The 27180-nt window shown below is 43.2% G+C and overlaps 1 protein-coding gene and 2 pseudogenes across 2 annotated transcripts in view; 1 reads left to right on the top strand and 2 right to left on the bottom strand.

The window, feature by feature from the left end:
• The first annotated feature begins 1137 nt into the window (after window positions 1-1137).
• The window catches only part of LOC113219835 (CTD small phosphatase-like protein 2), a 110306-nt gene continuing 84263 nt past the window's right edge, over window positions 1138-27180 (top strand). The window contains exon 1 of one of the 2 annotated variants that reach the window (XM_026447832.1): window positions 1138-1671. The gene's annotated coding sequence lies outside the window, so the exon portion shown is untranslated. The remainder of the gene's footprint in view (window positions 1672-27180) is intronic. The other variant, XM_026447833.2, reaches the window with a different exon arrangement.
• LOC113219836 lies at window positions 25182-25877 on the bottom strand (annotated as a pseudogene).
• The window catches only part of LOC111529502, a 2880-nt pseudogene continuing 2753 nt past the window's right edge, over window positions 27054-27180 (bottom strand).

Genomic DNA, 27180 nt, shown 5'->3' with positions numbered 1-27180 from the left:
TAGACACTCTTCCCCTGCAACAGAAACTCCCCCTTTATGTCTCAGACGTTACCTTAGGAAACCTTTCCAGATCCCCTCACTGGCACCCTCATGTGTTCTACAACGCCTATCATGCCACTCCTTGTATACGCTTAATCAGTTTTTAAATTCTGTTTACTTGGGTGTCTTTTTCAATAGATTATCATCTTTGGCCGGGCGCGGTGGCTCACGCCTGTAATCTCAGCACTTTTGGAGGCCAAGGCGGGCGGATCACGAGGTCAGGAGATCGAGACCATCTTGGCCAACATGGTGAAACCCCGTCTCTACTAAAAATACAAAAATCAGGCGGGCGTGGTGGCGCACGCCTGTAATCCCAGCTACTCAGGGGGCTGGGGCAGGAGAATCGCTTGAACCCGGGAGGCGGAGGTTGCAGTGAGCCGAGATCGCGCCACTGCACTCCAGCCTGGGCGACAGAGTGAGACTCCGTCTCACAAAACAAACAAAACCCCCAAAAAAACACGACCTTTGGGGAGGCAGGGTCCGTGTCTGCCTGGCTCACTGTTTCACCCGTCGCACCTAGTTACTTTTTCAATAAATATTTCTTGATCGAATAAGGAGAGTGGCTTGGAGTTTCAGTGAAAAATAATGTTCTTCCAACCATTAGCCTTGGTTTTCTGATACCCCACTAGAACTGGATTCTCCGGACTGATACATTTCACTCTGTGGAGCTGACCGTCCTTTGACCTACTTCCGCAGGTGGGAGCCCACTGGCCTGAAAGATCCGAGTTTTCAACCTGCAGAATTACCGCCAACATAGGGTTGAGTCGAAAGGCGTGAATATTTATGATCCAAAAGCGACTGATACGCCCTCTAGGAAATGAGCAGGAAAGGGAACCTTCAGGGGCCACCGAAATCCCAGGAAAAGCGCCACATTCGCTTTCTCCCGGCCTCGGGCAGCGCTCACTACAAACTACCTCCTTCAGCGCGCCAAGCCGTTAGTCCCGCCTTATCCCCTCGGCTCCACCTACCCAGCGCGCCCACAGTTACTAAACCCTTGCCGCCAGGGTGCACGACGCGTTCCTAAGCTCCGCCTCCGGAGCAAGGGCGCGCTCCCCCTCCCAGCTCTGCCCAAGCAGTTCCGTTAGGAGCTGGAGGAAAAACCGTCCTTCGGATCCCCGCCTCTCCACTCCTAACGCTTTACTCCCTACTCCCCCTGCGACCACTACACAGCCGGCTACGGAGGCCCCTAACGTACAAATATCCCCCAAGCCCTTGCGTATCCTGATAGGTTTTGTCCTTTCTTACTCCACCCAGTCTTAAGGCCTTGTGTTCAATTTTTCTCCGGGATTCAGACTAGAGAGTTTCTTCCGGCGTAAGGAACTTCAACGCTCTTCACGGAAGTAAAAGTGTTTTTTTCATTGTTGTTGCCGTTGTGGCTGCCCGCATTCCTTCCCTCCCACCTCGCGGAATTGTGGCGGGAGGGGGAGGAGGTAGTCAGGGCGCCTGCGCCGAGAGGCCGCTTTCCATCCGGGTCCCTGTCCGTGCGGTGCAGCAGGTCGGTAGGCGGGAAATGGCGACTGGCTGAAGGAGCTGGTTCTGTTGCTGCTGCGGGGTAAGCGGGAAAGACACCACACATTGCGCAGTCGGGACCATCGCCGGAGCCTGAGGACACTTCTCTGTCGTCACAGTTAGGTAATCCCCTTCGTCCAGACGCTGCCGCTGCTTCCAATCTTAGTCCTCCTCCTCTTCCAGGGCCGTCTGCCGGGATCTCCTCCCCTTCTAAACCCGGTCCTCCAGCGGCTCTGGCGCCTGGGTAGGCATGCACTCTTTGGCGCCTCGTACGTCCACTGTGCGGAGCCGCTCCTTTCTGGACTTTCCCCTGGGAACAGAAAGGGAGCTCGCTTCCCGCCAGCTTCACCTTATAGACTGCGGCCTGCGTTGTGATTTCTGGGGTTAGATTTCACTTTGCTACCCACCCCCACTCCGATCTCACGTTCCAAGTCCCCAGCCTCTGGGTAATTAAGTTAGAAGTTTAGCTTTTCTAACCTTTTTGGCCCACCTGATGTTTTCGGCATTTCATTCTTTCGAGTAGGGTGCTTTTAGGGGGGCGTTGCTCTTATCTCAGTTTTTATAAACACCTTTTCAGAATCTGGAAGAAGGGATTTGAGTAAGTTCTGTTTATCTTTTGTACTGTTAAAATCTCGAGTTGACATTGTTACTTTTTCAAATCGGGAGTGGTAGTAAGGAACAGCCCATGTGGAAGGCCTCTGGTGTCCATAGTGGTCAAAGGGTGAACCTTATTATCCTTAATATTCTCTGCTTTCTTTGGATTTTAAATGCCTGTGTGGGTGTTTACTTTTGCATTCTTGACCAGAGTTTTGTGGTAAATAATTACATAAGTAAATCTTGTTTATTTACTTCTCACCCTAGTGGTGGCTGGATGTGTGAATGATGTTAAACACTCCAGAGTACCTTAGGGAAACCTGAAGAGATAAGAGCTCGTAAACTTACCTGAGATCCGGAAATGAAACGTACTCAGTTGGTGTTCCTCCGAGGCAGGGATTTATATTCCTAATGCTGGTATCGCAGTACCAAGATTAATTTCTTAAGTGGGTATGCAAATTAGTGACTTGAAATGATGGATTTATCTGTGTGATTTTCAGATTGTAGATTGCTTTGTCTCTCTATTCTTTGCCCAGTTTTAAATTTTCGTTTGTGGTCCATTTGTTATTCTTAGAAAAGGGAAATGGCGTGTTAAAGCTAGTTTTACTGTATTTCTTTACTTTTTCTTTCCTTTTTTTAAATTACATTGCAGACCATTTGTTCATAAAGAGAATTAATAAGGAGGCTGTTGGTGTTTTCGGAATTTATTAATGATGTTGAATTTGGGGTCTTTGTTTTTTTTTTGTTTTGTTTTCACTAATCAAATTAAAATTTAAAAAACTATTCACATTGCATATCAGTTGACGTTTATAACTGAAGTTTTCAACTCTGGATAGGTCCAGTTTAGAGAATTTCACTATTGTTGGCACGATGTTATGGTTAATTTTCAGTATTAACAGGAACACACAAACATTATTATAGTCCTCATTTGGTAGACTTTGCCCAAGGTCATAAAGAAAGTCAGGGCAAAATGTAGCTCTTATGTGAAGGAGTTTTTTAGGATTGAGTTGAACTTAATACTTTCCTAGGGCCAATAGAATAGTGGAGGTACAGGCACTTTAACTACTTGCCGAGTCAATTTATTTAAAAAATGTGCAGCTCAAAGGGATCTTAAATCATTGGTCTACTGTATAGGTTTTGTCTGTATTTTAATGACCTTTTTGGGTAGTTAATAGCGTTAATATTTCTAATAAAAATTAGTTTACAGCTAGCTGAGTGAGCATTGTAGACTTTGTTTTCGAGAGTTCTCCTAAATTGTTTAGTACTACATGCATTCAGTACTTGCACTCTTTTAATGCTTTTCTCAGAGTTGAAAGAATGTAAAAGCTGGCTGGGTGGGGTGGCTTATGCCTGTAATCCCAGCACTCTGGGAGGCCAAGGCAGGCTGATCACAAGATGAGGAGTTTGAGAACAGCCTGGCCAACATAGTGAAACCCTGTCTCTACTAAAAATGCAAAAATTAGCCAGGCATGGTGGCGCACACCTGTAGTCCCAGCTACTTGGGAGGCTGAGACAAGAGAATCGCTTGAACCCAGGAGGTGGAGGTTGCAGTGAGCTGAAGACCGCCCTACTGTACTCCAGCCTGGTGACAGAGAGTCTCAAAAGAAAAGAATGTAAAAACTGTAAATGATGTAGTCCTTAACCTTTGTGGACTTGTAGCTATATAGAAAATCTAAATAGGATTGCATAGGAATATCAGGGTTTGTTTGTTTCACAAGATTCCATTCTACATAGTGTCTCTCGTGCATTTAACTTGAGCTGGTAATGTTACTGTTTTCCCACTGTTAAGAAATTAAGAATTGGGGAAGTCTTCCCTTTCCAGATTCATCTAGCTGATCTCAAGTTGTGATTTCTGGGTAAGTGGTTTTTCATGAGATTGTTATATAACAGTCTATCTAATTCTGGTTAAAGAAACTTGGACCTGTTGTTCGCCAAGGATGTACTAGTTTCTAGATTTTTAACCATAGATTTTATTGTCAGTTGAGTAAAATGGCTTTTTTTTTTTTAATTTTTTATTTTTTAAAGATGGGGATCTGTCTCTGTGGCCCTGGAGTGCACTGGTGTGATCATAGCTCACTGCAGCCTTGACCCCCTGGGCCTATGCAGTCCTCCTGCTTCAGCCTCCCAAGTAGCTGGGACTGCAGGCACATGCCATCACACCTGGCTAATTGTTTTTTTTTTTTTTGGTGGAGATGGGATCTGATTATGTTGCCCAGGCTGGTTCGCAACTCCTGGCTACGAGCAGTCCTCCTGCCTCAGCCTCCCAAAGTGCTGGGAAGACTGGTGCTTGCCACCAAGCCGACTCCAAAATGGTATTAATTTATCCTAGTCATAGGAGGCTATGCTTTAGATTAATGAGATAATGAATAAAATGATTTGCCAGAATTTGGAAAAAGCAGTATCTTTTTTTTTTTTTTTTTTTGAGACGGAGTCTCGCTCTGTCGCCCAGGCTGGAGTGCAGTGGCCGATCTCAGCTCACTGCAAGCTCCGCCTTCCGGGTTTACGCCATTCTCCTGCCTCAGCCTCCCAAGTAGCTGGGACTACAGGCGCCTGCCACGTCGCCTGGCTAGGTTTTTTGTATTTTTTAGTAGAGACGGGGTTTCACAGTGTTAGCCAGGATGGTCTGGATCTCCTGACCTTGTGATCTGCCCGTCTCGGCCTCCCAAAGTGCTGGGATTACAGGCTTGAGCCACCGCTCCCGGCCGGAAAAAGCAATATCTAATTGTAATTTACCAAGTTGTGAAAGCCTAAAGTAGAAAAGACACTTTATAAGTCACAAATATCAAGTGTGCTGAGAGGAGTTTATTTGTGGTGTGCTCTAAGTAATTTTTCTGGTTAAAAGTAGGCTAAAAAGTACCTGACTGTTTTAAGTAAATTGGCTACAGGGGGTCATTTGCTACTTTTTTTTTTCCAGTCGGAGTTTCACTCTTGTTGCCCAGGCTGGAGTAGAATGGTATGATCTTGGCTCACTGCAGACTCCACCTCCTGGGTTCAAGCAGTTCTTCTGCCTCAGCCTCCTGAGTAGCTGGGACTACATGCATGCGCCACTACACCTGGCTAATTTTTGTATTTTTGGTAGAGATGGGGGTTTCTGTATGTTGGCTAGGCTGGTCTTGAACTCCTGACCTCAGGTGGTCCACCCACCTCGGCCTCCCAAAGTGCTGGGATTACAGATGTAAGCCACGGCACCTGGCCCACTTTTAAAATTTTTTTTATTTTTTAATTTTTTTAATGGAGACGGGGTCTCGCTATGTTACCCAGACTAGTCTCAAACTCCTAGGCTCAAGTGATTCTCCCTCCTTAAGCCTCCCAAAGTGCTAGGCTTACAGGCATGAGCCACTGCACCCAGCTCATGATGAGGAGACTTGACAGATATGGAACCCATGTTAAAACCATTCAATTGCAGCTTTAATTTTCACTTACTTGGCAGTTGCCAGGAGGCATATATCTAAGCCAGACATATATTTACTAGTATTTGTATGACTGCATTAATTTTTAAATTTAAACTATATTAAATTGTAATTGGACCTGCATTACAACTAGGTGGACTAGGGCTGTGTGGTACAATTTGAGAATTGCCAGTGCCTAACTTTATTTATATGTCTCCAGTGTTTTTCTAAATGTCCTGTTTAAAAATCACAAATTCTCTGGAAGAGGAAACTTTACAAATTGTCTTTTGTTGACAATATTAGCACAGATTGACTATCAAATAAGCTTACTGATACCTCATACAGGGTGAGGGTTCAGAGATAAGGGAAGGGAACATAGGAGAGTTAAGTTTTTTTTTTTTTTTTTGAGACAGAGTTTTGCTCTTGTTGCCCAGCCTGGAGTACAGTGGTGTGATCTTAGCTCACTGCAACCTCTGCCTCCTGGGTCAAGCCATTCTCCTGCCTCAGCCTCCCAAGCAGCTGGAATTACAGGCACCTGCCACCACAGCCGGCTAACTTTGTATTGTTTTTCTTTAGTAGAGATGAGGTTTCACCATGTTGGTTAGGCTGGTCTCAAACTCCTGACCTCAAGTGATCCACCCACCTCAGCCTCCCAAAGTGCTGGGATTACAGGGGTGAGCCACCGCGCCTGGCCAGGAGAGTTAAGTTTTTATGCACTGGCTGTGATTAGAAATGGTGTAGAATATAGGAACACTGTCTCGGAAAGATGACAGGCAGGATGGGGATAGAATTACAGTGAGAAGCTTTGGCTGCTTGGAATCCTTTGGGATCCTGACAGTAAGGAAAGGTGAGACTAAGTGTGGCCCCGAGAAGAATTGTAAGACCTTAAAGACAAATATTTTAATGGAAGGTCACAATAGGCCAGTTGACTGTACTAGGGACCATGTATTTTGTGATATTCATAGGTTCCTATGTTATTTTATTGTTATTATTATTTTTTGAGACGAAGTCTTGGTCTGTCGCCCAGGCTGGAGTGCAGTGGTGCGATCTCAGCTCAGTGCAACCTCCGCCTCCTGGGTTCAAGCAGTTCTCCCACTTCAGCCTCCTGAGTAGCTGGGATTATAGGCACAAACCACCATGCCCGGCTAATTTTTGTATTTTTTTAGTAGAGACGGGATTTCACCATGTTGGCCAGGCTGTTCTCGAACTCCTGACCTCGTGATCTGCCTGCTTTGGCCTCCCAAAGTGCTGGGATTACAGGCGTGAGCCACTGCGCCCGGCCTATTGTTATTATTTTTTTGAGACAGAGTCTCGCTTTGTCTCCCAGGCTGCAGTGCAGTGGTGGCATCTCAGCTCAGTGCAACCTCTGCCTCCCAGGTTCAAGTGATTCTCCTGTCTCAGCCCCCCGAGTAGCTGGGATTACAGGTGCCCGCTACCACGCCTGGCTAATTTTTTGCATTTTTAGTAGATACAGGGTTTCACCATGTTGGCCAGGCTGGTCTCAAACTGCTGACCTCAGGATGATCTGCCCGCCTTGATCTCCCAAAGTGCTGGCATTACAGGTGTGAGCCACCGCACTTGGCCAATTCCTGTTTTAGATTGAAAAAGGAGAAAGTCTAGATTAAACATGAATGATCATCAACGTGGGATTCTAGCATGGAAATGTGTTTGTTGATTTGATTGAAATAGCGCAACAGACCAGGCTTGTGATTGTAATCCCAGCACTTGGGAGGCTGAGGCAGGCAGATCCCCTGAGTTTAGGAGTTCGAGACCAGCCTGGGACACATGGCAAAACCCTGTCTCTACCTAAAATACAAAAATTAGCTGGGCATGGTGACTCACATCTGTAGTCCCAGCCACTAGCGGGGGTGAGTAGGGGGAATTGCTTGAGCCCAGGAGGTTGAAGCTGCAGTGGGCCATGAGCGTGCCATCCATTGCACTCTAGTCTTCCAGCCTGGGTGACAAAGCAAGACCCTGTCTCAAAAAAAAAACAAACAAAAAAAAGAAAACAGCAAAACAGTGTACTAGTAGAAGATACTTGGCATTACAAGTGTGAGCCACTGTGCCCAGCCTAAGTAGGAATTAAAAAAATATATATATATATGTCTATACATACACACACTTTTTTTTTCTTTTGAGACGGAGTCTCACTGTTGCCCAGGCTGGAGTACAGTGGCACAATCTTGGCTCACTGCAACCTCCGCTTCCCTGGTTCAAGTGATTCCCCTGCCTCAGCCTCCCGGGTAGCTGGGACTACAGGTGCACGCCACCACGTCCGGCTAATTTTTGTATTTTTTTTTTTTGAGATGGAATCTTGCTCTGTTGCCCAGGCTAGAGTGTGATCTCGGCTCACTGCAAGCTCTGCCTCCCAGGTTCATGCCATTCTCCTGCCTCAGCCTCCCAAGTAGCTGGGACTACAGGCACCCCCCACCACGTCTGGCTAATTTTTTGTACTTTTAGTAGAGATGGGGTTTCACCATGTTAGCCAGGATGGTCTCGATCTTCTGACCTCGTGATCCACCCTCCTTGGCCTCCCAAAGCCCTGGGATTATAGGCGTCAGCCACCGTGCCCGGCCTTTTGTATTTTTTTAGTAGAGACGGGGTTTCACCATATTGGCCAGGCTGGTCTCAAACTCCTGAGCTTGTGATCCATCCGCCTCGGCCTCCCAAAGTCCTGGGATTACAGGTGTGAGCCACCGTGCCTTGCCTTAAAAGTATATTTTAAATCCCAGCACTTTGGAAGTTGAGGGCAGGAGTTCAAGACCAGCCTGGCCAACATGGCAAAACCCGCTTTCTATAAAGAAAAAAAATACATAAAACAAAAGTTAGCCAGGCATGGTGGCATGCATGCCTGCCTGTAATCCCAGCTACTCAGGTGGCTGAGGCGTGAGACTCCCTTGAGCTGAGGAGGCAGAGGTTGCAGTGAGCCGAGATGGTGCCACTGCATGCCAACTAGATAGAGTAAGACTCCATCTCAAAAAAAAAAAAAAAAAAGGCTGGGTGCGGTGGCTCACGCCTGTAATCTTAGCACTTTGGGAGGCCGAGGTGGTTGGATCACGAGGTCAAGAAATTGAGATCATCCTGGCCAACATGGTGAAACCCTGTCTCTACTAAAAATACAAAAATTAGCTGGGCGTGGTGGCACGCACCTGTAGTCCCAGCTACTTGGGAGGCTGAGGCAGGAGAATCACTTGAACCTGGGAGGTGGAGGTTGCAGTGAGCCGAGATCACACCACTGCACTCCAGCCTGGCGACAGAGTGAGACTCCATCTCAAAAAATATATATATACACGTTTAGTAAAAGAAAAGTAAGGCCGGGCGCAGTGGCTCACACCTGTAATTCCAGCACTTTGGGAGGCCGAGGAGGGTGGATTGTTTGAACCCAGGAGTTCAAGACTAGCCTGGGCAACATGATGAAACCCCATCTCTGCTAAAAATACAAAAATTAGTTGGGCATGGTGGCACACGCCTGTAGCTACTTGGGGGGCTGAGGCAGGAGGATCACATGAGCCCTGGGAGGTCGAGGCTGCAGCAAGCCCTGATTGGGCTACTGACACTCCAGCCTGGGGGACGGAGTAGGACCCTTCCCCCCCCCCCCCAAAAAAAGAAAAAAGATGGGGCGTGGTGGCTGACGTCTGTAACCCTGGCACTTTGGGAGGCCAAGGCGGGCAGATCACCTGAGAGGTCAGGAGCTTGAGACCTGCCTGGCCAACATGGCAAAACCTTGTCTCTAAAAAAAAAAAAAAAAAAAAAAAAAAAAATTAGCCAGGCATGGTGGCATGCATGCACGCCTATAATCCCAGCTACTCAGGTGGCTGAGGCTCTTGAGCTGGGGAGGTGGAGGTTACAGTGAGCTGAGATGGCGCCACCTCATGCCAGCCTTGGTGACGTTGAGATTCTGTTTCCAAAAAAAAGTATGTTTATTAAAAGAAAAGTAAGGGTGGCTGCAGTGGCTCACACCTGTAATTCTAGCCCTTTGGGACGCCAAGAAGGGTAGTTTGTTTGAGCCCGGGAGTTTGAGACTAGACTGGGCAACATGGTGAAACCCCATCACTACTAAAAATACAAAAATTAGCTGGGTATGGTGGCGCACACCTGTGGACCCAGCTACTCGGGCTGAGGCAGGAGGATCATGTGAGCCTTGGGAGTTCGAGGCTGCAGCGAGCCCTGATTGGGCCACTGGCACTCCAGCCTGGGTGACAGTGGGACCCTGTGTCAAAAAAAGAAAAAGAAAAAGGCGGGGCACGGTGACCCATGCCTGTAATCCCAGCACTTTGGGAGGCCGAGGCTGGTGGATCACCTGAGGTCCAGAGTTTGAGACTAGCCTGGCCAACATGGCAAAACCCCGTCACTACTAAAAATACAAAAAGTTAGCTGTGCGTGGTGGTGGGTGCCTGTAATCCCAGTTACTCGGGAGGTTGAGGCAGGAAAATCGCTTGAACCCAGGAGTTGGAGGCTGCAGTGAGCTGCGATCATGCCATTGCACTCTAGCCAGGGCAACAAGAGCAAAACTACATCTCAAAAACAAAAAAAAAAAGTGTATTATTTGTTTAAAAAAAATAACCAGGATACATAAATATCTTTTTAGTTGAGAGAAAACTGATTATTTGCTTTAGTAATAATGCTTTCATCCTGATACCTCCCAAATACGTATGATTTTCTTAGTGAGTTGAAAATAATAACCTCTTACCTTACAAGTACCTGCCTTTTACTATTTTGTCGAGTTAAGACAATTATATATTTCTTTAATTTCTGATAATGTAGATAAAAATTATTTGAAAAAATAGTCACAATCATTTCAAACTATCATGCATTTCCTCCTGTGTTGGGAATAATATACTATTTTTTTTTTTTTTTTTTTTGAGTTGGAGTCTCACTTGGCCACCCAGGCTGGAGTGCAGTGGCATGGTTTTGGTTCACTGCAACCACCATTTCCCGGATTCAAGTGATTCTCTGCCTCCCCAGTAGCTGGGATTACAGGTACCCACCATCATGCCCAGCTCCTTTTTATATTTTAGTAGAGACAGGGTTTCACCATGTTGGCCAGACTGGTCTTGAACTCCTAACCTCAGGTGATCCTCCCTCCTCGGCCTCCCAAAGTCCTGGGATTACAGGAGTGAGGTACTGTGGCAGCTCGTTTTTTTGTTGTTGTTGTTTGTTTGTTTTTTTTTTTTGTAGTAGCAAGCAAGAGGACACCTCTGCTAGAGAATTATGATTATACCTAATCTTTGACCAGTGATTTTAAGTAAAAATTCAGTCTTCATAATCCTTCTTGTCTTCTGTCTCCCATATATTAATAGTTCATCTCAGTCATAATGATTAATTTTTCCTTTATAGATAGTGATAAGAATAGTGGGAAATTATTCCCCCCCCCCGACTGAGTCTCACTCTGTCACCTAGGCTGGAGGGCGGTGGTGCAGTCTTGGCTTACTGCTACCTCTGTCTCTTGGGTTCAAGCAATTCTCCTGCCTCAGCCTCCTGAGTAGCTGGGATTACAGGTGTGCACCACCATGCCTGGCTAATTTTTGTATTTTTGGTAGATATGAGGTTTTATCATGCTGGCCAGACTGATCTCAAACTCCTGACCTCAAATGATCTGCCCATCTTCGCCTCCCAAAGTGCTGGAGGTTTAAAAATAAACCTCAGTTTATTTTATAATTTTTATTTGTTTATTTTTGAGACCCGGTCTTGCTCTGTCACCTAGGCTGGAGTGCAGTGGTGCGATCATGGCTCACTGCAGCCTTGACTTCCTGGGCTCCAGTGATCCTCCCACCTCAGCCTTCCAAGTAGCTGGTACCACAGGCAAGCACCACCATGCCCAGCTAATTTTTGTATTTTTGGTAGAGACAGGGTTTCACCATGTTGCCCAGGCTGTTCTCAAACTCCTGAGCTCGAGTGATCCACCTGCCTCAGCCTCCCAAAGTGCTAGGATTATAGGCATGAGCCACCATATTGAATTATTTCACATAACTCAATGCAGATTTATTTTGGACAAAGGCCATATTTTACATTATTGTTTTAAAGATTTTTAGTGTGTATGTATGTGTGTGTGTGTATGTGTGTATATATACACACATACATATATTTATGTAAAATTTTATAGGGTTTTTGTTTTGTTTTGAGACTGAGTCTTGCTCTCTCACTGAGACTGGAGTGCAGTTGTGTGAATATGGCTCACTACAGCCTTGACCTCCCAGGCTCAGTTGATCTTCCCTCTTCAGCTTCCCTAGTAGGTGGGAGTACAGACACACACTACCATGCCTGGCTAATTTTTTATTTTTTAAAATTTTTGTAGAGACAGGATCTTGCCATGTTGCCCAGGCTGTTAGTAATCCCTGGGCTCAAGCAGTCATCCTGCCTTGGCCTTCCAAAGTTCTGGGATTACAGGTGTGAGCCACCACATCCAGCCTGATTCTTTTCTTACTACCACATTACTGTATTCTTAGGATTTCAAATTTCTCCTGGCCTGACAGTTAAGTTTAATCAAAAGGGCATAAATAAGTAGTTAGATCTCTCCCCTTGCCCATTTTTGCTGAGAACTAATTAAATACAAAGCACTCTTGGTGGGCACGGTGGCACGTGCCTGTAGTCCCAACTACTCAAGAGGCTGAGGCAAGAGGAATGCTTGAGCCCAGGAGTTCTGGGTTGTATACCGATTGGGTGTCTACACTAAGTTCAGCATCAGTATGGTGACTTCCCAGGAACAAGGACCACCAGGTTGCCTAAGGAGGGGTGAACTGGTCCACATCAGAAATGGAGCAGGTCAAAACTCCTCTGCTGCTCAGTAGTGGAATGGCACCTGTGAATAGCCACTGCACTCCAGCCTGGGCCACATAACGAGACCCTGTCTCTTAAGAAAAAAGGCACTCTTAGGAAAATTCTGCCAAAATTAAGTTCACTTTTCTTAGTTTTTAGAATGTCTTTGTTGATGTATCCAATATATACATTGAAATTTGTCTATTAATGTATAGGGGAGCTCAGTAAATCAAAACAGAATATGTTGGCACAGGCCATGATAGGATAGTAATATGGTGAGAAATGATAAGCTTCCTGTGAGCTTGTTGAGAAAATGAACTATATTACTCAGTTCTTACAAATTCATAACTTATATTTTTGCTAAAATAGCATTGTGTTACAAAGTTTTATTACAAATTTTCATATGTAATAGAATTGTTTTTTAACAAAATCTTTAAATAAAATTAAAACAAATTTCAAATTCTGTTAAAGCTTAGAGTAAAGGAATACAAATATCTCATTACAGACTTTGTCCTAATTTCATTTTTTAATTTTTTTTTTTCTTGAAAGAGTCTCGCTCTGTCACCCAGGCTGGAGTGTGGTGGCACAACCTTGGCTCTCTGCAACCTCCGCCACCTGGTTTCAAATGATTCTCGTGCCTCAGCGTCCTGAGTAGCTGGGACTACAGGTGCACACCTCCATGCCTGGGTGATTTTTGTATTTTTAGTGGAGATGGGGTTTCACTATGTTGACCAGGCTGTTCTTGAACTCCTGACCTCGGGTGATCTGCCTGCCTCGGCCTCCCAAAGTGTTGGGATTACAGGCGTGAGCCACCACACCTGGCCCCTTTGTCCTAATTTCTGCTAATGACATATCAGATTTTAAATCAGGGTGCCAGTAGTAGTATTTAAAACATCTGAATGTCTGTGCCTTAATAAACATTTTTAGTGGTCAACAAACTGAATATTGCTATCTTTAAATTTTTTCTTTCTTTCTTTCTTTCTTTTTTTTTTTAATTCAAGTGAGGTCTTACTATGTTGCCAGGGTTGGTCTCAGACTCTTGGACTCAAGTGATCTTCCCACCTTGTCCTCCCAAAGTGCTAGGATTTCAGGTGTGAGCCACCACGCCTGGCCTATAATGCTGTTTTTTAAAAAAATAAGTTTATAGGCCAGGCACGGTGGCTCACGCTTGTAATCCCAGCACTTTGGGAGGCTGAGACAGTGAATCATTTGAGTTGAGGAGTTTGGGACCAGCCTGACCAACATAGTAAAGCCCCGTCTCGACTAAAAATACAAAAAAAAAAAAAAATAGCTGGGCGTGGTGGCGTATGCCTGTAATCCCAGCTACTCGGGAGGCTAAGGCGAGAGAATTGCTTGAACCCAGGAGACGAATGTTGCAGTGAGTCGAGATCGCGCCACTGCACTCCAGCCTGAGCAACACAGCAAGACTCTTGTCTCAAAAAAAAAAAATCAGCGTGTATTTTGAGAGTGTGTTTTAGTCATCAGTAATCTAACAACCCATATGTTGTTTCTCTAGAGAAAATAGATTGATAATCGTTTTAGAAAAATCTTTTTTTTTCCTTTTTCTTTTTTTCCTAAGAGACAGGGTCTTGGCTGGGCGTGGTGGCTCACGCCTATAATTCCAGCACTTTGGGAGGCCAAGGTGGGCGGATCACGAGGTCAAGAGATAGAGATCATCCTGGCCAACATGGTGAAACCCTGTATCTACTAAAAATACAAAAATTAGCTGGACGTGGTGGGGCGTGCCTGTAGTCCCAGCTACTCAGGAGGCTGAGGCAGGAGAGTCACTTGAACCTGAGAGGCGGAGGTTGCAGTGAGCCAAGATCATGCCACTGCACTCCAGTCTGGCAACAGAGCGAGACTCTGTCTCAAGAAGGAAAAAAAAGAGACAGGGTCTTACTCTCTCACCTAGGCTGGAGTACAATGGCACAGTCACAGTTTACTGCAGCCTTGACCTCCTAGGCTCAAGTGATCCTCCTGCCTCAACCTCCCAAATAGCTGGAACTATAGGTGTGCACCATCACGCCTGGCCAATTTTTAAAATTTTAAGATAAAGGCAGGGTCTCACTGTTGCCTACACTGGTCTTGATCTCCTAGTCTCAAGTGACCTCTTCCTGGGTGGGACTTCCAAAGTGCTGAGATTACAGGTGTGCTGAGATTACAGTGCGTCTGGCTGAAAACACATTCTTTTTGTTCTTATTTATTGAAGAAAACTTTAAGTCAGAGAAAACCCCATAATTTGATCAGCCTAACTCAGTTCTTTTGTTTTTTGTATAGTCCTGTGTTTTGCCAAATGTTTTTGATAAGGTTATTATATTTAGTAGTTTTTAAATAATTTTATAATATTAGCTAAATGGAAAAGCAGAGAAGACCATATATCAGAAATATTAATGATCCAGAAAGACCACCTGTCTTTATCAGACACTTTGTTGTGAATAGGATTAAAGGAACCTTCAGTCAGGCACGGTGGCTCACACCTGTAATCCCAGCACTTTGGGAGGCCGAGGCAGGCAGATTATGAGGTCAGGAGTTGGAGACCAGCTGACCAACATGGTGAAAGCCCGTCTCTACTAAAAATACAAAAATTAGCCGGGCATGGTGGTGCACACCTGTAATCCCAGCCACTGGGGCTGAGGCAGGAGAATCGCATGAACCTGGGAGGCAGAGGTTACAGTGAGCCTAGATCACGCCACTACACCTTAGCCTGGGCGACAGAGTGAGACTCCGTCTCAAAAAAAAAAAAGAATCCGGCCAGGTGAGGTGGCTCACGCCTGTAATCCCAGCACTTTGGGAGGCCGAGGCGGATGGATCACAAGGTCAGAAGATCAAGACCATCCTGGCTAACAAGGTGAAACCCCCCCCCCCCCGTCTCTAAAAAACAAAACAAAACAAAAACACAAAAAATTACCCGGGCATGGTGGCAGGTGCCTGCATTCGCAGCTACTCAGGAGGCTGAGGCAGGAGAATGGCGTGAACCTGGGAGGCGAGCTTGCAGTGAGCTGAGATCGCAACACTGCACTCCAGCCTGGGCAATGAGAGAAACTCTGTCTCAAAACCAAAAAAAAAAAGAATCTTCCTGTTGTAGAGTTGATTTTTTTTTTTTTTTTAGACAAAGTCTCGCTCTGTCACCCAGGCTGGAGGGCAGTGGCACAATCTCAGCTCACTGCAACCTCTGCCTCCTGGATTCTCCTGCCTCAGCCTCTCGAGTAGCTGGGATTACAGATGCACACCACCACTCTCCCAAATTTTTGTACTTTTAGTAGAGACGGGGTTTTGCCATGTTGGCCAGGCTGGTCTCGAATTCCTGACCTCAAGTAATCCATCTGCCTCGGCCTCCCAAAGTGCTGGAATTACAGGTGTGAGCTATCGCACCCTGCTGAGTTGATGTTTTATATAATGCTCCTATACTTAGTCCTTCTTCCCTGGTTGTCTTGATTTTTTTTTCTTAGGTGACTGAGAAATCTGTTTTTTCCCCAAGTCCTCCTCCTCCTCCTCCTCCTTTCACCGTGAAGGTTTATGGAAGTAGTGAAGATTAAAGGTGGACAGTTGTAATACCTGAAACTTGATTTCAGATTATTCAGGCTAGAAATGTAGACTAAGTGGAAACATGCTGCTACTTTTGAAAATGTCATTTGATGTCACAGAGGGCAATGACTTTAGCTCTTTCATGAATATAGTAAGTTAATATAAATTTAGTAATCATACCATTTGTAAGGTAGAGTATAAATTAACAGACCCAGAGAATTTTAGAGCTGGAGGAGACCAAAGAGGTCATCTAGTCCAGTAACATTTGTGTTTTGTTGTGATGAATCATTCTGAAGACTCCTTAACATGTAGTGAATGTTTATCTTAATTAGGGTGCTGCAGGAAGAGATGTATATGATGGAAGGATGAAGACAGCTCTGATTAATGTCTCATCTCCCATTTTGACAGCCTCTTTGTTTGTTTATTTTTTAGGTAAAATTTACATGTGAAATGCCAGATCTGATGTCCAATAATTTCTTTTGCTGTTGAGGAAACAAAGTGCTAGAATGATTACATGACTTCAGCAGTGTCTCACAGCTAAGTAATGATAGATGAAGGACTGGAACCTGAGTGTGTCTACCTCCTAGTTTGAAGGTCATTCCTTTAGTAACTCCTTCAGGAGTCTACTCTAAAACCATTGCATGCATGTATTATTTTTTATAGCCAACTGTAAATATACATAGAGTTTTACGGCAAATCTTGACTTTGTTGCCTTTAATGTTTGATTTGTGATCTTTTTGTAATTTTCTTTATTTATATGTATTGTCTACTCTTGTTTCTGTCTTAATGCATGACACATCAGAACAGGTTGAGTATCCCTCATCCAAAATGCTTGCTATCAGAAGTGTTTTGGATTTCAGATTTTTTTGGATTTTGGAATATTTGCATATACATAATGAGGTATCTTGGAAAGGACCCAAGTTTAAACATGAAGTTCATTTAGGTTTCACAAGTACCTTACACATATAGTCTGAAGGTAATTTTAAACAATTTTTTTTTATACTTTAAGTTCTAGGGGACGTGTGCACAATGTGCAGATTTGTTACATATGTATACATGTGCCATGTTGGTGTGCTGTACCCATTAACTCGCCATTTACATTAGCTATATCTCCTAATGCTATCCCTCCCCGCTCTCCCCACCCCACGACAGGCCCCAGTGTGTGATGTTCCCCATCCTGTGTCCAAGTGTTCTCATTGTTCATTTCACACCTATGAGTGAGAACATGCAGTGTTTGGTTTTCTGCCCTTGCGATAGTTTGCTCAGAATGATGGTTTCCGTCTTCAACCATGTCCCTGCAAAGGACAGGAACTCATCCTTTTTTATGGCTGCATAGTATTCCATGGTGTATATATGCCACATTTTCTTAATCCAGTCTGTCATTGATGGGCATTTGGGTTTGTTCAAAGTCTTTGCTATTTTGAATAGTGCCGCAGTAAACATACATGTGTGTGTGTCTTTATAGCAGCATGATTTATAATCCTTTGGGTGTATACCTAGTAATGGGATGGCTGGGTCAAATGGTATTTCCAGTTCTAGATCCTTGAGGAATCGCCACACTGTCTTCCACAATGGTTGAACTAGTTTACAGTCCCACCAACAGTGTAAAAGTGTTCCTGTTTCTCCACATCCTCTCCAGCACCTGTTGTTTCCTGACTTTTTAATGATCGCCGTTCTAACTGGTGTGAGATGGTATGTCATTGTGGTTTTGATTTGCGTTTCTCTGATGGCCAGTGATGATGAGCATTTTTTCATGCGTCTGTTGGCTGCATAAATGTCTTCTTTTGAGAAATGTCTGTTCATATCCTTCAACTGCTTTTTGATGAGGTTGTTTGATTTTTTCTTGTAAATTTGTTGAAGTTATTTGTAGATTCTGGATATTAGCCCTTTGTCAGATGAGTAGATTGCAAAAATTTTCTCCCATTCTGTAGGTTGCCTTTTCACTCTGATGGTAGTTTCGTTTGCTATGCAGAAACTTTTTAGTCTAATTAGATCCCATTTCTCAACTTTGGCTTTTGTTGCTGTTGCTTTTGGTGTTTTAGACATGAAGTCTTTGCCCTTGCCTATGTCCTGAAAGGTATTGCCTAGGTTTTCTTCTAGGGTTTTTATGGTTTTAGGTCTGACATTTAATTCTTTAATCCATTTTGAATTAATTTTTGTATAAGGTGGATCCAGTTTCAGCTTTCTATATATGGCTAGCCAGTTTTCCCAGCACCACTTATTAAATAGGGAATCCTTTCCCCATTTCTTGTTTTTCTCAGGTTTGTCAAAGATCAGATGGCTGTAGATGTGTGTGTGGTGTTATTTCTGAGGGCTCTGTTCTGTTCCATTGGTCTGTATCTCTGTTAAACAATATTTTAATAGTTTGTGCATGAAACAGTTTTGACTGCATTTTGACTGACTCGTAACATGAAGTCAGGGTGGAATTTTCCACTTGTAACGTTATCTTGGTGCTCAAAAAGTTGGATTTTGGGACATTTCGGATTTTCAGATTTTTATATTTCAAAGTTTCCTAGTAGGGATGCTCAGGCTGTATACCACTTCTCATTCATTTAGCAAATACATTTGTAAATAGGGCACATAAGTAAGTTCTAATTTGTTGAGAATACTTCATATACAATGTGCTATTATCTCTTAATGTTGTTTAGGTAGAAATGTGTGCGTTCAAGACCTTAGGAGCAGATTATCAACTGAGTTTATGCCTTTATCATTATTGTAATCTTATTGTTAATACAAGGCAATTTGAAACCATAATTGTCTGCCTCAAAAATTGCTTGGTATCATGAATTTTGTGAAGGGGAAGGAAATCTTATGAGGAAGAAACGTTTAGTTTATTTATAAGCCCCTTTTTGTAGGCAAGAATTGAGTATTGATGTGAGGATTGTTTATGTCTCAGTGATACAGTCTTCCCCACCCCAATTATCTGGCCTTTTTGAGAGAGGTTAGAAAAATCGTGGCTTAGTTCAACAAAGTTTGAGTTAATTTGTGTGTCAGGTTACTAGAGTTATGGATCCAGCATCTACCTTCAAGATTTACAGTGTAAAAAAAAAAGAAAAAAAAAAAGATTTACAGTGTAGTGCAATTAAAGAGAAAGAAACAGATTATTTAATATGATTTAATAGGTAAATTAGAGATAATAACAGAGTTTACACAGGTTTGAGGCTATAGAGGTAGTTACTTATACATGATACTTGGGCTGAGTTTTAAACGATGAAGGTAATAGTTAATAGAAAGAATGAGGTAAAAAGAGCAGAAGCATGTATAGAGCACAGTGTGGGCAGGAAACTATTATTATTGCAGTGCTAAGAAAGTGGCAGCTGGCTGGGAGCGGTGACTCACACCTCTAATCCCAACACTTTGGGAGGTTGAGGCGGGTGGATCACGAGGTCAGGAGATCAAGATCATCCTGGCTAAAACGGTGAGACCCCGTCTCTACTAAAAATACAGAAAATTAGCCAGGCGAGGTGGCGGGCGCCTGTAGTCCCAGCTACTCGGGAGGCTGAGGCAGGAGAATGGCGTGAACCCGGAAGGTGGAGCTTGCAGTGAGCCGAAATCGTGCCACTGCACTCCAGCCTGGGCGACAGAGCAAGACTCCGTCTCAAAAAAAAAAAAAGAATGTGGCAGCAAATAGCAATGAAAAAAGACTGGGAAGTAGTTATTGTGGGTTTCATATAGGCAATGCCAGAGTGTTTAGTCTTTATTTTGAAGGCAGTTGATGGGAAACCTGGGTGAGAGGAACAGGCAAGTTTGTGCAGTGCCGAGGATCCATTTAAAGGGGACAAGACTAAGAAATATTTTAGAGGTAAAATCATCAGGATTTGTTGATTGACTATAGAAGATAAGAAAGAGGAATAATAACTGGGATGTTTAGGATGGCTTCTAAGTTTCTGGCTTGGCTAATTAGGTAAGATGGTAGTAACATTACTTGTGATGAAGAATGTATTAGGAAAAATACAGTAAGAAAAGCTGGTTTTGGTATGGGGGTGGTATGCGAAAAGTGAATTCAGTTTTGGGTGAGTTGAATTTGAGGTACCAAGTAAAATTGTTGAGAACATGGTTGAGTGTGAGTCTGAAATTTAGAGGCAGTAGAGATTCTAGCAGAGTTAATGATGCAGTTTATAATGAACATTTGAAAGAGACTCATTCTCCAACTCCAACCCACTACCTCTTTAATCCTTTTACTTGTGCTGCAGGCAAGTAGAAAGGAAATTTTATTGCCCAGTTTTGAATTGCTGGGCAATTAACTTTTTGTATTCCTGAAAGTAGATGTGGTTCTAGTGTTTGAACAAGTGGAATTGTTTTACATTATATACTTTTTTCTTCCAATGTCATGAATTCTTAGGCTTAAAATGTCCTTATTGCGGCCGGGCGCGGTGGCTCAAGCCTGTAATCCCAGCACTTTGGGAGGCCGAGACGGGCGGATCACGAGGTCAGGAGATCAAGACCATCCTGGCTAACCCGGTGAAACCCCGTCTCTACTAAAAACACACAAAAAAACTAGCCGGGCGAGGTGGCGGGCGCCTGTAGTCCCAGCTACTCCGGAGGCTGAGGCAGGAGAATGGCTGAACCCGGGAGGCGGAGCTTGCAGTGAGCTGAGATCCGGCCACTGCACTCCAGCCCGGGCGACAGAGCGAGACTCCGTCTCTAAAAAAAAAAAAAAAAAACAAAAAAATGTCCTTATTGCTATGTTTGTTTTGTGATGATGCTTAAAGTGTATCATTTTCATTCACAGATTTCTTTCCTAAGCATACTCGTTTTCCCAATCTTTTTTATTATTATTATTATTATTATTATTATTATTATTTGAGATAGAGTCTTGCTCTGTCACCCAGGCTGGAATGCAGTGGCGTGATCTCGTCTCACCACAACCTCCGCCTCCTGGGTTCAAATGATTCTCCTGCCTCAGCCTCCCAAGTAGCAGGGCTACAGGCACCCACCATCATGACCGTCTAATTTTTGTATTTTTCGTAGAGACAGAGTTTCACCATATTGGCCAGGCTGGTCTCGAACTCCTGACCTTGTGATCCGCCCCCCTCGGCCTCCCAAAGTGCTAGGATTACAGGCGTGAGCCACCGCGCCTTATTTATTCCATTTTTTACTGATACAGGTTGAGTATCCCTTATCTGAAATACTTGAGACCAAAGGTCTTTCTATTTTTATGTTTTTTTGCGGGGGGGGGGGGGGAGTATTTGCATTATACTGGTTGAGCATTTTCTTTTGAGTGTCATGTCAGCACTCAAGTTTCTGGATTATGGAGCATTTCAGATTTTGTATTTTCAAATTCGGGATACTCAACCTGTAATAGAAAAGAATTGATCTAGTAATGGAACTCTAAAGAACTGAAAGGATATGGTAAATTCTGGCATAAATAATAGCATTACCAATGTGAGGCTGTATGTGTATGTTTAAAACTGTTTCCTTTATATTTTAAATTTAATAAAATCAGGTTGCTGATGTTACATAAGAATTCCTAACCTGTACTGGGCCAAATTAATATTGTATTATATCTGTTTGGTTTTGTTATCAGGGTAATGTTGGTCTCATAAAATGAATTGGGAAGTGTTCCCTTCTGTTTTCTGGAAAAGTTTATGTAGATTTGTATTGTTTCTTTTTAGGTGATTGGTAGGATTCTCGAGTGAAGCCATTTGGGCCTGGAGTTTTCTATGTTGGAGGTTTTTTACTACAGTTTCAATTTTAGAAATTAATAGACATGGGGCTAATTAGGTTATCTAATGTGTGAGCTTTGGGGATCCATATGATTTGAGGAATTTGACTTTCATCTAAATTATTGAATATACAGGCATAAAAGGTTTTTTTGTTTTTTGTTTTTTGTTTTTTTGAGATGGAGTCTTGCTCTGTTGCCCAGGCTGGAGTGCAGTGGCGTGATCTCGGCTCACCGCAACCTCTGCCTCCCAGGTTTAAGCGATTTTCCTGCCTCAGTCTCCTGAGTAGCTGGGATTACAGGTGTGCACCACCGTGCCTAATTTTTGTAATTTTAGTAGAGATGGGGGTTTCACTCTGTTGCCCAGGCTGGTCTCGACCTACTGACTTCAGGTGATCTGCCTGCCTTGGCCTCCCAAAGTGCTGGGATTACAGGCATGAGCCACTGCGCCCGGTCCTGTTGGTAATATTCTGTAAATTCTCCTTAAAAGTATATAGGATCTATAGTGATGTTCAGTTTTTCCTTCCTAATAATGGTTATTTGTGTCTTTTTTTCTCAAACTGCTAACGGTTTATCAGTTTACTGATCTTTGCCAAACATTTAATTTCTGTTTTTTTAAAATTTTTTTTTTAACTTCATCTTGATTTCTGGTCTGTTGAATGCTTTCTCTCTTGGCAGTTGGTTGTAATTTCTTCCTCTTTTGTGTGTCTTGCAATATTTTACTGAATGCTGGATATTGTGAATAGGGTAGTAAAGAATGAGTAAATAGTATTTATACCTGGAACATTGCATTCCTGGGCTTTTAGTGTAGGGAGTTGAGTCAGTCTAGTCAGGAGTTAAGCTGATTTTCTGTTTTGTTGTTGCAGAGAGTACCTTAAGTGCACCACTGGCTTCAAATTTCTCTTGTGTTACTTTGTGCTTAGATGGGTAGTTGGCATGTGGGAAGGTGTTTCTGAATTTTCCTGATCAGCTCTCAGTATTTGGCTTGTGTGCCTTGGCATCATGAGTAGAACTCTATCAATGATCTTGCTCCTCTAGGCCAAACTGCAATTTGTATCTTCGTAGGTGTTGTCTGGAAAAGAGTTTCTCTGCTCTTGCCTCAGTGGTATTAGAGACATTAGATCTCTAAGATCTCTAATGTCTTTGGTATAAGACCCTGGGTCCAACACTGTTTCCTTCCCCTACAGTGGTAGAGTTTTTTTTCCTTTCACTTCCCCACCTTCCCAATTCACTTGTGCTTTGCGGGTAACTGGCTTGCTATTCCTCCACCAGTCTCTTCCAGTTTTTGTTCCCTAGAAGAGAAGGATCTGGTTGGGGCTTTGTATTTTTCCCATTGTAGAAGCTGCTCCCTTCTTCAAGCACTGCACCCCAGAGGAGGGCTCTCTTCAGTCCCCTGTTCCCATATTGTGAGCCTTTGGTGGAGGTCTGTGGAAGATCTTGCAAATGGTTTGAATTTCGCTTGTTAACTGTGTCTCTCAGGAATAATATTCTCATGCTAATGCACACTTTGCCTTCAGCAGTTTGTTAACAATTTTAGATGAATTCTTTTTACCTGCTTTTATGGAACCATTGTTTCTTCCCTTGGTCTACCCTCAGGTGAGCCAGTGCTTGCATTCTGTCTCTACTAGGAAGGGGTTGTATTTTCTTGGATTTGAGATCGCCTGGTTGCCCTGAGTCCTCAGCTCTTGGATGGGTTTTTAAAGGGTTCAATTTTGTAGTTTATTCAGGCTTTTTGTTGTTAGGCTGGTGGTGGCATTCTTTCTAGCTTTCTATAGCCTAGGCAGAACCCAGTTAATTTATAAGAATGGATCTCTAGGCAAAACTCCAGTGGGTCATAGAAGTGCTCTTCTCTTTCTGAGGCTGTAGCTTGTAATTCCCCAACTTCTTTGCCCTCAGGTTGCCTTCTCTTCAGTTTAGACCAAAGGAAAGTGTTCAAATTGGTTATATTGATAGTGGAAAGAGAGGCTCCCCAATTAGCACTGGATTGCTTTTTCTTCTTCCCTAAGCACTGATTCCCTCAAAACTGTCTCGTGGTCAGCTCCTCCTCTACAATTTTTGCCATCTTTTCCCAGTCGCCTCTCAACCTTGCTTATTCTTCTATTTCCTGTTATGAAATTCCTAGGAAAAAAAAAAAAACATATATTGTGGCCAGGTGCGGTTACTCATGCCTCTAATCCAGCACTTTGGGAGGCCAAGGCGGGCAGATCACCTGAGGTCATGAGTTTGAGACCAGCCTGGCCAACATGGTGAAACCCTGTCTCTGCTAAAATTACAAAAATTAGGCATGGTGGCACATGTCTGTAATCCCAGCTATTCGGGATGCTGAAGCAGGATAATTGCTTGAATCTGGGAGGCGGAGGTTGCAGTGAGCTGAGATTGTGCCACTGAACTCCAGCCTGGGTGACACAGCAAGACTCCGTCTCAAAAAAATAGATAGATAGATAGAGAGAGAGAGAGAGAGAATTTTAAAGTCTGGAATTAAGATGAAGTATTTCAGCACTTTGTGTACCTGACAATTGCCATTTTTTGTCTACAGGTTATTTTTTCATTTTTAAAAATAAGTAAATATTTAAAAGGTGAGGTAGGAGGCAAATTTTACTTGGTCCTTTTTCCTGTCCTTTTCTTCTGTCCCCATTGTATTCTACCCTTGCTGACAGTGGTTGGTTAGGAAAGAAAAAAAGGGCCAGGCATGGTAGCTCACACCTATAATCACTGCACTTCAAGAGACCAAGGTGGGCAGATCACTTGAGCCCAGGAGTTTGAGACCACCCTGGGCAACACAGTGGGACCCAATCTGAAATCTGACCCAATCTACAATCTGAAAGAAAAAAAAAACAGATTCAAAAGTGGGCAAAGGACTTTTAGATTAAAAAATTAGCTGGGCGTAGTAGTGCATCCCTATAGTCCCAGCTGCTCTGTAGGCTGAGGTGGGAAGATCGCTTGAACCTGGGAAGTTGAGACTGCAAGTGAGCTGTGAACCTGCCACTGCACTCCAGCCTGGGTGACAGGGTGAGACCGTGTCTCAAAAAAAAAAGAGATTTTGTTTTCCAATTCCAGAGTCCTTAGTCTCTCACTCTTTTGGAAACCTTTGGATTAGATGAAGATCTATAGTTTTGTTAAAAACTGTTTTAAACCATTTTAACCATTTGTACGCATATAGTTGTGGTATTAAGTACATTCACCTTGTCTACCATCTATCTCCAGAACTTTTTCATCTTCTCAAACTGAAACTCCGTGTTCATTAAACAGTCCTCAAGGTTCATAATATATGTCAGAATTTCCTTGCTTTTTAAGGCTGAATACTACTTATTTGTATGTATGTACCACATTTTGTTTATCCATTCATCCATTGATGGACACTTCGGTTGTGTCCACCTTTTAGCTATTGTGAAAAATGCTGCTATGAATGTGGGTGTACTGTGTGAGACCCTACTGTCAGTTCTTTTGGATGTATACCTAGACGTAGAATTGTTGGATCATATGGCAATTCTATATTTAATTTTTTTGAGGAACTGCCATGCCACTTTCCACAAAAGCTTTACTATTTTACATTCTCTCCAGCAAAGCCCAAGGATCCCAATTTCTCCACAGTCTTGCCAGCACTTTTTATTTTTATTTTATTTATTTATTTATTTATTTATTTTTCCAATTTGAGCGGGTACTGTTTGTTAACTGATGAGCCTAGAAAAATAATCATGGTAGACACCTTAGTTCATTCTTCTGTTGCTAGCATCTCCACCTTCTACAAAATGGGTGGTCTTTTTCTTCATTCCACCTCATGGAGAAGATTTGCCTCTTTGAAGTGTTTTCCAACAGTATAGATCTCATGAATCAGATCCTCCATGCAGATGATGCCATATTTACCAAGAGATTGAGCAATCAAAGCGTTATCTGTCAAAGCAATTCGCTTCTTATTGATTTTGCCATAACCACGCTTGTAGATTAGCTCATTTACTGACTTCAGTAAATTCATTGGGGTACCCCCATGCAATATATGGCTCTACAATCCTCAGCATGTTAATCGAAGCCTTGTTGAGCTTCAGAAAGGTTCCATTGAAGATTTGACAAAGGCGAAGCAGCTGCAATACCTTTCGGACCTTTGGGCTCACGCCATTGATACCTCTGATCCTGATGACAAATGCCAATTTGGATTCAGCAGGTACATAGAAGTTGCCAGCTTTTCTTGCCACCCTCGCCATTTGAATTTCGGTTCTGTACATCTGCCTATATTCCTTGTGGTAGTGCTTCGCTTTTTCATAGATAGGCTTCCTCCTTGCCTTTCGAAACATCTTTTGGGCAAACTTCTTTCTCAGGCGCTTGATGTTCAGCTCTGTGAAATTCCTTCGCTTTTTCTTAAGGGTTTCTGCCACAGCAGGAACTTTCTTCTCTTCTATACCCTCCATGGTTCCAGCCGGAAAAAGAGGCTTGTTTTGTTTTTTGATAATAGTCATCCAAATGAGTAAGCTGTTTCTTGTTGTGGTTTTCATTAGCGTTTCCATGATAATTAGATAATTAGTGATGTCAAGTGTGTTTTCATATGTTTATTGTCTATTTGTATATCCTCTTTGGAGAAATGCCTATTCAAGTCCTTTGCCCACTTTTGAATCTGGTTGTTTTTTTCTTTCAGATTGTAATGCTTTATGTATTCTAGATAAGAACTTCTTATGAGATACATGATTTGCAAGTATTTTCTGCCATTCCATGGTTTGTCTTTTCACTCTGTTGATAGTGTACTTTGATACACAAAAGTTAAAATTTTGTAAGAGGTAGGGTCTTACTGTGTCACCCAGGCTGGAATGCAGTGGTGCGCTTTCAGCTTGCTGCACTCTTGAACTCCTGAGTTCAAGGGATCCTCCCACCTCAGCTTTCCAAGTAGTAGCTAGGACTGTAGGTGTGCACCATAATGCCTGGCTAATTTTTTTAGTTTTTTAGGGATAGAATTTCACCTTGTTGCTCAGACTGTTCTCAAATGGTCCTTCTACCTCAGCCTCCCAAGTAGGTGGGATTATAGGTGTGAGCCATGGAACCTGGCTCAAAAATTTTGGACTTTGACACCCAATTTATCTGTTTTTCTTTTTATTATGTGTGCTTTTGTTGTCATGACCAAGAAACCATTGCCAAATCCAGTATCATGAGCTTTTCCCATTTACATACACATACACACACACACATACACATGCACATTTTTTTGAGAAGGGGCCTCACTCTGTCATCCAAGTTGAAGTGCAGTGGTACAGTCTCAGCTTACTGCAACCGCTGCCTCTCAGGCTCAAGTGATCCTCCCATCTCAGCCTCCCAAGTAGCTGAGACCACAGGCACACCCACCACACCCAGCTAATTTTTTTTATTTTTGGTAGAGAGACAAAGTTTCACCATGTTGTCCAGGCTGGTCTCGAACTCCTGAGCTCAGGTGATCTACCCCCCACTTGGCCACCCAAAGTGCTGAGATTACAGGTGTGAGCCACCACGTCCAGCCTGTATTTTCTTCTAGGAGTCTTAGCTCTTGTGTTTAGGTATTTGATCAATTTTGAGTTAATTTTCTATGTAGTGTAAAGTGTTTTTTTTTTTTTTTTTTGCATTTAGATATATAGTTTTCCCAGTGCCAGATATCTATAGCTTTAGTAGGGGTACATGTAGGCCTGGTGTTGAGATATGGAACATAGTTTTTCTTTTCTTTTGTTTTCTTTTTTTTTTTTTTTTTTTTTT

This window comes from Piliocolobus tephrosceles, unplaced genomic scaffold (genome assembly GCF_002776525.5).
Source record: "Piliocolobus tephrosceles isolate RC106 unplaced genomic scaffold, ASM277652v3 unscaffolded_108, whole genome shotgun sequence".
In the NCBI taxonomy this organism is placed as follows: domain Eukaryota; kingdom Metazoa; phylum Chordata; class Mammalia; order Primates; family Cercopithecidae; genus Piliocolobus; species Piliocolobus tephrosceles.
This window is presented reverse-complemented; position numbering and strand designations above follow the sequence as displayed.